This window comes from Nomascus leucogenys, chromosome 23, assembly GCF_006542625.1.
Source record: "Nomascus leucogenys isolate Asia chromosome 23, Asia_NLE_v1, whole genome shotgun sequence".
In the NCBI taxonomy this organism is placed as follows: Eukaryota; Metazoa; Chordata; class Mammalia; order Primates; family Hylobatidae; genus Nomascus; species Nomascus leucogenys.
In genome coordinates, this window is record NC_044403.1 from 24,215,205 (window position 1) to 24,226,337 (window position 11,133).

General features: G+C 42.4%; 1 pseudogene; it reads right to left on the bottom strand.

Annotated features, from left to right (window-relative positions):
• Positions 1-296: 296 nt before the first annotated feature.
• On the bottom strand, positions 297-3,604 carry LOC100583274 (annotated as a pseudogene).
• Between the last annotated feature and the right edge of the window lie 7,529 nt (positions 3,605-11,133).

The following is an 11,133-nucleotide window of genomic DNA, read 5'->3' on the forward strand; positions in this document are numbered from 1 at the left end:
AGCAACTGTCATTAATGTGCAATTACTGGCATTGACCGAAAGAGGGCAGTTAAATCCTACAATGAGATAATGAGAGTACCGTGTAGTAAGACATCAGTTGTGATTGGTGGGTAGTGCATTTAACAGTTAAATATACTTAAATAATGTATAGGTGACTGCATGGTTGCAGCATATTGGTAACTAGATACATAACCAATTCAACTAGAAATCAGCTAATGAGTAGCTGTTTAAATATTTAAAATATAGCTCTTATTTAGATCCTTTGTTTTGATCACCTTCTTTGTGGGGAGAGCCTGCTAATCACAATGAAAATATATTAAAGCCAAATCTTCTGATATCCATTGCCATTTCTTTCAGCTGGATTAAGTCCCCAACTCTAGGACAAACCCAAGTGTTTGGCCTCCTGCATTAATGTGCTTTTTATCTAGCAGAGCAGAAAGTGTAAGCTTCACAGCAGGCCTCAGAGTCTGAGTGTAAATGAAGTCTCTTTCTTTCCACTCCAATTAAACTAGAGTTGTTGACTTTTGCAAAAACAGAAGCAGTGAAATGCAGCCGATGTTTAGCGGCAAGACAAAATGAGTGCAGTTGGTACTTGATGTCCAAGCAAAGTTTACTGAAGTGTCAAGATTGTCACATACCTTCTGATAAACTGAGCCTCCAAATTCTGCCCCATTATTGTTATTAGTGTGTAGCTGGAAGTCCCCCATCTGGTAGCCCACTGCAGAGTTATTCCTTGTCAGCTTTGAGGTGGCACTACCAGTGGTCATCTGGTACCCAGCAAGCCAGCCCTCGTAACCAAAGACAGCTGAAGCATAGATTGCAGGTCCAGCAAAATCAAAATTAACATCACAGGCAAGGTTTATGCACTCCCTCTTGCAAGAAGACTTGATTTTACCACTTTTGTTTCCTGTGATTGGTAAGAAGGTAGTATCAAATATTAGTTTCAAACCTTGACAAAGCTGGTCCAATTGTGATTTCTGTTCCCAGAGTATTATCAGTGTCTCATTTTTCTGGGAAAGTCACACCATACTCACACCGTTTATATTTGGTCTCCAAGACTTCAAAAGCTTTTCCAGTGTCTGTATTAAATGAACAAGATGTGGAGAATCCCACAGCACTGAGTGACTTTGTTCTCCCATCCAGTTTTACCAACCCCAAACCAAATCCTTTGTTAAAAATATCTCTGGCAGCTTTGCCCAGGTTAACATATGATGAAGAAATGCACACTGGCCACATGCAGGTCTGCCCATAGGTCGCCACGGTGAGGCCACAGTAAGAGGTGATCTGGTGGTCTCCTAAGGAGGGCCACGCCACCACCCCACTCTCAGCTGAGGCTGCTCAGCCTGCTCACAGTCAGGCCGCAGCTGCTGTGAAGTGAAATCTCTTTCTTCAATAATAAGTTAACCTTAGCTTATTCTAATTTTTTTACTTAACAAACTTTTTCCTTTTTTTGTTAACTTTTATTTTAGGTTCAGTGGGTACACGTGCAGGTTTGTTACATGGGTAAATTGCAAGTTGCCGGGTTTGGTGTACAAATGATTTTGTAACCCAGGTATGAGCACAGTACCCAATAGGCAGTTTTTCCATCCTCACTCTCTCCCAACCTCCACTCTCAAGTAGGCCTCAGTGTCTTTTGTTCCACTGTGCCTCCCTGCATACTAAATGTTTACCTCCTACTTATAAGCGAGAACATGTGGTATTTGGTTCTCTGTCCCTACATTGGTTCACTTAGGATAATGGCCTCCAGCTCCATCCATGTTGCTGCAAAGAACATGATTTTATTTTTTTATGGCTGTGTAGTAATTCATGGTGTATATGTACCACATTTTCTTTATCCATTCCACCGTTGATGGGCATCTAGGTTGATTCCATGTCTCTGCCATTGTGAATAGTGCTGCAATGAACATGCACGTGCATGTGCCTTTTTGGTAGAACAATTTATATTCCTTTGGGTATATACTCAGTGATGAGATTGCTAGGTTGAATGGTAGTTTTTTTGTTTTTGTTTTTTTTACTTTAAGTTCTGGGGTACATGTGCAGAACGTGCAGTTTTGTTACATAGGTATACACGTGCCATGGTTGTTTGCTGCACCCATCAACCCGTCACCTGCATTAGGTATTTCTCCTAATGCTATCCCTCGCCCTAGCCCCCTACCCCCTGACAGGCCCTGGTGTGTGATGTTCCCCTCCCTGTGTCCATGTGTTCTCATTGTTCATTTCCCACTTATGAGTGAGAACATGTGGTGTTTGGTTTTCTGTTATTGTGGGAGTTTGCTGAAATGATGGTTTCCAGCTTCATCCATGTCCCTGCAAAGGACATGAACTCATCCTTTTTTTGTGGCTGCATAGTATTCCATGGTGTATATGTGCCACATTTTCTTTATCCAGTCTATCATTGATGGACATTTGGGTTGGTTCCAAGGTAGTTCTGTCTTAAGCTCTTTGAGAAATCTCCAAACTACTTCACTTTTTTGTATTAACGCACGGCTTACCACACAAATGTATTGTACAGCTATACAAAAATATTTTCTTTCTTTATATCTTTATTATAAGTTTTTTCTATTTAATTTTTTTTTTACTTTTTAAATAGCTTTGTTAAAAACTAAGACACAAACACATACATTAGCAGAGGCCTACACAGGGTCAGGATCATCAATATCACTTTTCTACTTCCTCATCTTGTCCCACTGGGAGGTCTTCAGGGGCAATAACACGCATGAAGCTGTCCTCTCCTGTGATAACAATGCCTTGTTCTGGAAAACCTCCTGAAGGGCCTGCCCGAGACTGTTTTACAATTAACAAATTTTTTAATAGGTAAGTATAAAGAATGTACTCTAAAATAACAATAAAAAGTATAATGGCCAGGCATGGTGCCTCATGCCTCCCAGCACTTTGGGAGGCCGAGGCGGGTGGATCACCTGTGGTCAGGAGTTTGAGGCCATCCTGGCCAACATGATGAAACCCGTCTCTACTAAAAATACAAAAAATTAGCCAGGCGTGGTGGTACATGCCTGTAAATCCCAGCTACTCAGGAGGCTGTGGCAGAAGAATCGCTGGAACCCGGGAGGCGGAGGTTGCAGTGAGCCGAGATCACACCATTGCACTGCGCCTGGGTGACAAGAGTGAAACTCCATCTCAAAAAAAAAAAAGTATAGTATATTAAATACATAAAACAATAACAGAGGCACATATTATCATCAGGCATTATGTATCATACATAACCGTATGTGCTATAGTTTTTACATGACTGGCAGTGAAGTAGATTTGTTTACACCAGCATCACCACGAACACGTGAGTAATGAGTAATGTGTTGTGCTGTGATGTTATGACAGCTATGATGTCCCTAGAGATAGGATGTCACTAGGAATTTTTCACCTTCATTATAATCTTATGGATATAATTACAGCATAGATGTGATCCATTGTTAACCGAAACATCATTATGCAATGCATGACTGTACGTATCTCTTCTACTGGTTCTGCTTCTCTGGTTGAAACCTGACTGATACAATACACAAATACCAATTGTCCCTCCTGGGGTTCTTCGATGGATTTTAGGAGATCCTACACAGAGATACATCCCTGAGGAATTTCTGCACTGCATCATTCCCTGATACAGATAAGACGCTCTCTGGGAGGCCTCTTGTGACTTTACCTTAGCTCTCAACTTCTAGCAAAGCATCCAACATGGCTTCTTCCTTGTAGGATCTCCCACCGATAGGGAGTCCTCTTGGATAAAGCCCTTTGTAGAGGATGCAAACCCACATCTGCTGCTTCTGGGATGAGGGGAGCTCATATACACACTCACCAAATAGTGAAGCTGAGCCTTGAAGCCACTCCACCTTACCCTGTTATCAGGAGCAACTTCTGCTAACTTCTCACCACTGGGCCTCTCTAAACAATAGTCACACAAAAGTGTCTTTGTCCTCTTCAATAAGGGACATAGGTTGGGTTCTTCCAAACACTTTTTTGTTCTCCATGCTGTCTCAAATTTACAAGCTCCCATAGCTGAGCAAGCATAGAGCCAAGGAGTAAGACTCTGTCCACCTTCAGCAAGCAGTGCCCAATTTCTCCAAAGTGTCCTCTTGTTTCACCTCTCACTTGGAATCAGGGTGGGAGGGGAAATACCCCAGTAATCCTTTTTTTTTTTTTTTAAAGAGTCTCATTCTGTCACCCTAGCTGCAGTGTAGTGGTATGATTGTAGCTCATTGTAGCCTCTATCACCCAGGCTCAAGCAATCCTCTCACCTAAGCCTCCGTAGTAGCTGGGACTACAGATATAAACCACCATGCCCAGCTAATTCTTTTATTTTTTTATTTTTATTAGAGATGATGACTTTCTACCTTCCCCAGGCCGGTCTTGAACTCCTAAGCTCAAGCGATCTTCCCGCCTTGGCCTCCCAAAGTGCTGTGGTTACAAATGTAAGCCACCACACCCAGACCCCAGCAATCTTTTGATTCACAAATTCTTTCAAGGAATTTGTCTCTGCAATCAGGTAATCACCGGCAGGTTCTCCCTGCCCTCTGCACAGGCAAAATCAATTCACTGAGACTATGGCATAGCAGTAAAGAAAGAGTTTGACAGGAGGCTAACTCATGTAGTAGAACCAGAAATATCACTCAAATCAGTCTCCCTGAAGGCTCAAAGTTTTGGGGGTTTTAAAGGATAGTTGGTGGTCAGAGGGCTAGAGAATGGGGAATATTGATTGATTGGGGTAAAATCATAGGAGTGTGGAAAACAGTCTTCATGCACTGAGTTGTCCTCTGGGTAGGGCCACAGGACTGATTGACTCATGAGTTGCAGGTCTGACCCGAGTCAGCTGGTCATGAGAAATATAACAGTCTGAAAAAAAATCTCAAAAGGCCAATCTTGGGTTCTATGTTAGTCGACGTTATCTACAGGAGTAATTGGGGAAGTGACAAATCCTGTGACCTCCAGAACAATGGCTGGTTATCATTTCACTTTGCCTACATTTTAGCAGAATTCAGGCCCCTCTCATAATCCTAACCTGTGGCCTTCCATTAGTTTTACAGAGGTGGTTTAGTTTTAGGAAAGGGCTATTGTCATCTTTGCTTTAAGGTTAAAGTATAAATTAAGTGCCTCCCGAAGTTAGTTCGGCCTACACTGAGGAATCACCGAAGACATCTTGTAGCTTAGAAGCAAAATGGAATCAACTGTGTCAGTTTTCTCTTACTGTCATAATTTTGCAAAGGTGGTTTCAATCAGTCTCTATCTTTTCCTGATATGGGCTGTTGGTAATTGTCCTTAGACCAGTTTGGAAAGTTCTGTAGGGTATGCTAAGAACTCTCTTTGGAATATAGGATTTCTTAACACCTATTGTTCTCAGCTTTAGATTTTAGCCAAAATTCTGAGTCAACCAAAAAAATCTCTTTCTAATATTTTATTATACTCAACACTGAGTAGCTTTTTGCACCCTCAAAAAAATGAATTAATCATAGGTGAGCTTCTGTGATGGTTAATTTTACGTGTCAGCTTAACAGGGCCATGAAATATCCAGATATCTGGTTAAGTGTTACTTCTGCGTGGGTCTGTTCAGGTGTTTCCACTAGAGATTAGTATTTAAATTAGTGGACTGAGTAGATTCTCCCCCAGAAGGAACCAACACTGCCAACACCTTGACTTTGGGCCTCCAGAACTGTCAGACAATACATTTCTGCTGGCTTTAGCCACCAAGTTTATGGTACTTCGTCAGGGCAGCACTAGGAAATTAATACAGGTCAGACAAACTCAACCAATTGTCAGCCAGAAAATATTTAAATTTACCTTTAGCCTGGAAGCCCTTGCTTTGAGTTGTCCCACCTTTCTGAGCGAAACCAATGTACTTCTTAAGTGTGTTTGACTGATGTCTCATGCCTCCCTGAAATATATAAAACTAAGCTGTGCCCCAACCACCTTGGGCACATGTTCCCAGGACTTCCTGAAGGCTGGGTCATGGGCCATGGTCACTCATATTTAGCTCAGAATAAATCTCTTCAAATATTTTACAGAGTTTGACTCTTTTTATTGACAGTATTTTGGTGCCCAAATACATGGGACCTCAGAGAAGACTCAGGACCCTGAAAGAGTTGCCTGAAACCGGAGCTAAGGTATCAGCAGTGGCCCATTGAAGTCCCATCGAGTTCAAGCTTCTCCCTCGGTGGAACGGGTAAGTCCTCCTGAGCCCCGGACCTCCCTTTGGTTGACGGTCCTTGATTTATTCTGAGCTGGTTTTCTCCTAGGAAACTGTTGTTTAAGGATCCTAATTCTAATTCAGAGATGCATTCTAAAGGGAATTCTGTATTGCTTTTTCTCCTAAAATTTATCTTGATTCTGAGGAACTGAACTGTTGTTTTCATAGCTAAATGAGAGACTGAGTTTTTCAGCTCTGAAGAGAAAGGGCATTTGCCCCTCCCAGCCAAAAGGTGCCCCCGGGTGACCAGGGGCCTCACAGGAGTGTCTGAGGGGTTGAGCCCTTGCCACATGCAGCAGCCCTGCAGGGAAATCCCCCAAAAAATTAATTCTAAAATGTTAAAATTAATTTCTGCCCACAGTCTCATGCTGTTGCAAGCTACGCCTCCACAATTTGACCATTCTCTCACTACCCCCTGCCGGGAGATCCTATCTGATGTGCTCACTGCAATCCCTGTTACATTGAAAACAGGTTACCCTATCTTATCAACCTTTACACAGAATATCCCCACTCCTCTTTGCCTTAACTACAAGCCAACTGTTTCTTAAAAATTATGTCCTCTCAAAATGAGGCTATTAAGTTGCAAGGAGAGTGGAAGTATGGAAGAGAGGAAGTCAGCATTTTTGTTATTGTTGTTTTCCTTGCTGACTCCAGACCATTGTTTCTTTTTTTTTTTTTTTTGTACTTTAAGTTTTAGGGTACATGTGCACAATGTGCAAGTTTGTTACATATGTATCCATGTGCCATGTTGGTGTGCTGCACCCAGTAACTCGTCATTTAGCATTAGGTGTATCTCCTAATGCTATCCCTCCCCCCTCTCCCCACCCCACAACAGTCCCCGGAGTGTGATGTTCCCCTTCCTGTGTCCATGTGTTCTCATTGTTCAATTCCCACCTATGAGTGAGAACATGTGGTGTTTGGTTTTTTGTCCTTGCAATAGTTTCATCCGTGTCCCTACAAAGAACGTGAACTCATCATTTTTTATGGCTGCATAGTATTCCATGGTGTATATGAGCCACATTTTCTTAATCCAGTCTATCGTTGTTGGACATTTGGGTTGGTTCCAACTCTTTGCTATTGCGAATAGTGCTGCAATAAACATACATGTGCATGTGTCTTTATAGCAGCATGATTTATAGTCCTTTGGGTATATACCCAGTAATGGGATGGCTGGGTCAAATGGTATTTCTAGTTCTAGATTCCTGAGGAATCGCCACACTGACTTCCACAATGGTTGAACTAGTTTACAGTCCCACCAACAGTGTAAAAGTGTTCCTATTTCTCCACATCCTCTCCAGCACCTGTTGTTTCCCAACTTTTTAATGATGGCCATTCTAACTGGTGTGAGATGGTATCTCATTGTGGTTTTGATTTGCATTTCTCTGATGGCCAGTGATGATGAGCATTTTTTCATGTGTCTTTTGGCTGCATAAATGTCTTCATTTGAGAAGTGTCTATTCATATCCTTTGCCCACTTTTTGATGGAGTTGTTTGTTTTTTTCTTGTAAATTTGTTTGAGTTCATTGTAGATTCTGGATATTAGCCCTTTGTCAGATGAGTAGGTTGTGAAAATTTTCTCCCATTTTGTAGGTTGCCTGTTCACTCTGATGGTAGTTTCTTTTGCTGTGCAGAAGCTCTTTAGTTTAATTAGATCCCATTTGTCAATTTTGGCTTTTGTTGCCATTGCTTTTGGTGTTTTAGACATGAAGTCCTTGCCCATGCCTATGTCCTGAATGGTAATGCCTAGGTTTTCTTCTAGGGTTTTTATGGTTTTAGGTCTAACATTTAAGTCTTTAATCCGTCTTGAAATAATTTTTGTATAAGGTGTAAGGAAGGGATCCAGTTTCAGCTTTCTACATATGGCTAGCCAGTTTTCCCAGCACCATTTATGAAATAGGGAATCCTTTCCCCATTGCTTGTTTTTGTCAGGTTTGTCAAAGATCAGATAGTTGTAGATATGCGGCGTTATTTCTGAGGGCTCTGTTCTGTTCCATTGGTCTATATCTCTGTTTTGGTACCAGTACCACGCTGTTTTGGTTACTGTAGCCTTGTAGTATAGTTTGAAGTCAGGTAGCGTGATGCCTCCAGCTTTGTTCTTTTGGGTTAGGATTGACTTTGCGATACGGGCTCTTTTTTGGTTCCATATGAACTTTAAAGTAGTTTTTTCCAATTCTGTGAAGAAAGTCATTGGTAGCTTGATGGGGATGGCATTGAATCTATAAATTACCTTGGGCAGTATGGCCATTTTCACAATATTGATTCTTCCAACCCATGAGCATGGAATGTTCTTCCATTTGTTTGTATCCTCTTTTATTTCATTGAGCAGTGGTTTGTAGTTCTCCTTGAAGAGGTCCTTCACGTCCCTTGTAAGTTGGATTCCTAGGTATTTTATTCTCTTTGAAGCAATTGTGAATGGGAGTTCACTCATGATTTGGCTCTCTGTTTGTCTGTTATTGGTGTACAAGAATGCTTGTGGTTTTTGTACATTGATTTTGTATCCTGAGACTTTGCTGAAGTTGCTTATCACCTTAAGGAGATTTTGGGTTGAGACAATGGGGTTTTCTAGATATACAATCATGTCATCTGCAAACGGGACAATTTGACTTCCTCTTTTCCTAATTGAATACCCTTTATTTCCTTCTCCTGCCTAATTGCCCTGGCCAGAATTTCCAACACTATGTTGAATAGGAGTGGTGAGAGAGGGCATCCCTGCCTTTTGTCAGTTTTCAAAGGGAATGCTTCCAGTTTTTGCCCATTCAGTATGATATTGGCTGTGGGTTTGTCAGAGATAGCTCTTATTATTTTGAGATACGTCCCATCAATACCTAATTTATTGAGAGTTTTTAGTATGAAGCGCTCGAGCCTCACTGCTGCCTTGCAGTTTAATCTCAGACTGCTGTGCTAGCAATCAGCGAGACTCTGTGGGCGTAGGACCCTCTGAGCCAGATGCGGGATATAATCTCCTGGTGTGCTGTTTTTTTAAGCCTGTCGGAAAAGCGCAGTATTAGGGTGGGAGTGACCCGATTTTCCAGGTGCCGTCTATCACCCCTTTCTTTGACTAGGAAAGGGAACTCCCTGACCCCTTGTGCTTCCCGAGTGAGGCAATGCCTCGCCCTGCTTTGGCTCGCGCACAGTGCGCTGCACCCACTGTCCTGCGCCCACTGTCTGGCACTCCCTAGTGAGATGAACCCAGTACCTCAGATGGAAATGCAGAAATCACCCGTCTTCTGTGTTGCTCACACTGGGAGCTGTAGACTGGAGCTGTTCCTATTCGGCCATCTTGGCTCTCCAGACCATTGTTTCTTATCATGTAAAAATAGTTCCTTTAGGCTGGGCACAGTGGCTCATGCCTGTAATCCCAGCACTTTGGGAGGCCAAGGTGGGCGGATCACAAGGTCAGGAGTTTGAGACCAGTCTGGCCAGCATAGTGAAACCCCGTCTCTACTAAAAATACAAAAAATTAGCCAGGTGTGGTGGTGGGCCACTGTAATCCCAGCTACTTGGGATGCTGAGGCAGGAGAATCATGTGAACCCGGGAGGTGGAGGTTGCAGTGAGCCAAGATCTCACCATTGCACTCAAGCCCGGGCAACAGTGCGAGACTCCATGTCAAAAAGAAAAAAAAATGGTTCCTTTAATGGATAGTGATAATGGCTGCACAACATGGTGAATGTAATTAATGTCACTGAATTATACACTTGAAAATGGTTAAAGTGATAAACTTTATATTATGTACACGTTATCATAATAAAAATACCCCCAAAAAATAGCTTATTTGAGGCACATGTCACCTGCCCACCACATCCACTACCCCTTCTCATCACTTTCATCTTCAAATCTTTTTCTTCCCTCTCAATGATCCAAGACTTTGCCCAGAACTCAGTCTGTCTTCTCTTTTCCAAGTTAGATATCACAACTGCAAAAATTAATTAGAGATCAAAATGTGAAACCAAATAATAATTAAAGCCAGCTTAAGAGAGGGCCAGGCACAGTGGCTCACACCTGTAATCTCAGCACTTTGGGAGGCCAAGGCAGGTGGATCATCTGAGGTCAGGAGCTCAAGATCAGCCTGGCCAATACGGCGAAACCCTGTCTCTACTAAAAATACAAAAATTAGGGTGTGGTGGCGCATGCCTGTAATCCCAGCTACTCGGGAGGCCAAAGCATGAGAATCACTTGAACCCGGGAGGCAGAGGTTGCAGTGAGCTGAGATCATGCCATTGCGCTCCAGCCTGGGCAACAGAATGAGACTGTCTCAAATAAATAAGTTAATTAATTAAAAATGCAAACTTATTAGAAAAAAATTTTGGGAAAATACAAGTAAAATCCCAAGCAGGCAATTCTAGGTGGAATGCCAAAATCCACAATAAGGGGGAAAAATGACAGTTTTGACTTTATTAAAACTTAAAATGAGGAGGCGGGATTGGGGAGATATTAGTCAAAATATACAAAATTTCAGCTGGAGAGGAGGAGTAAGTTCAAGAGGTCTAGTGTGCAACAAGGTGACTGTAGTTAATAACAGTGTATTCAGGCCAGGGGCCCCAGATCCCAGCACTTTGGGAGGCCAAGGCAGATGGATTACTTGAGGTCAGGAGTTCAAGACCAGCCTGGCCAACGTGGTGAAACCCTGTCTCTACTAAAAATACAAAAATTAGCCAGGCCTGCTGGCACACGCCTGTAATCCCAGCTACTTGGGAGGCTGAAGCAGGAGAATCACTGGAATCCGGGAGGCAGAGGTTGCAGCAAGCCGAGCTTGCACCATGGCACTCCAGCCTGGGCAACAAGAGTGAAACTCCAACTAAAAAAAATAAAAATAAATAAAAAATTTAAAAACACACACACAATGTATTGTATTCTTGAAAATTGCTAAGAAAATAGATTTTGCCTTTCTGCCCTTGGACACCACCGAGGAAGCATCATTAAAGTCTCTCTTCTGCCTGCTGTC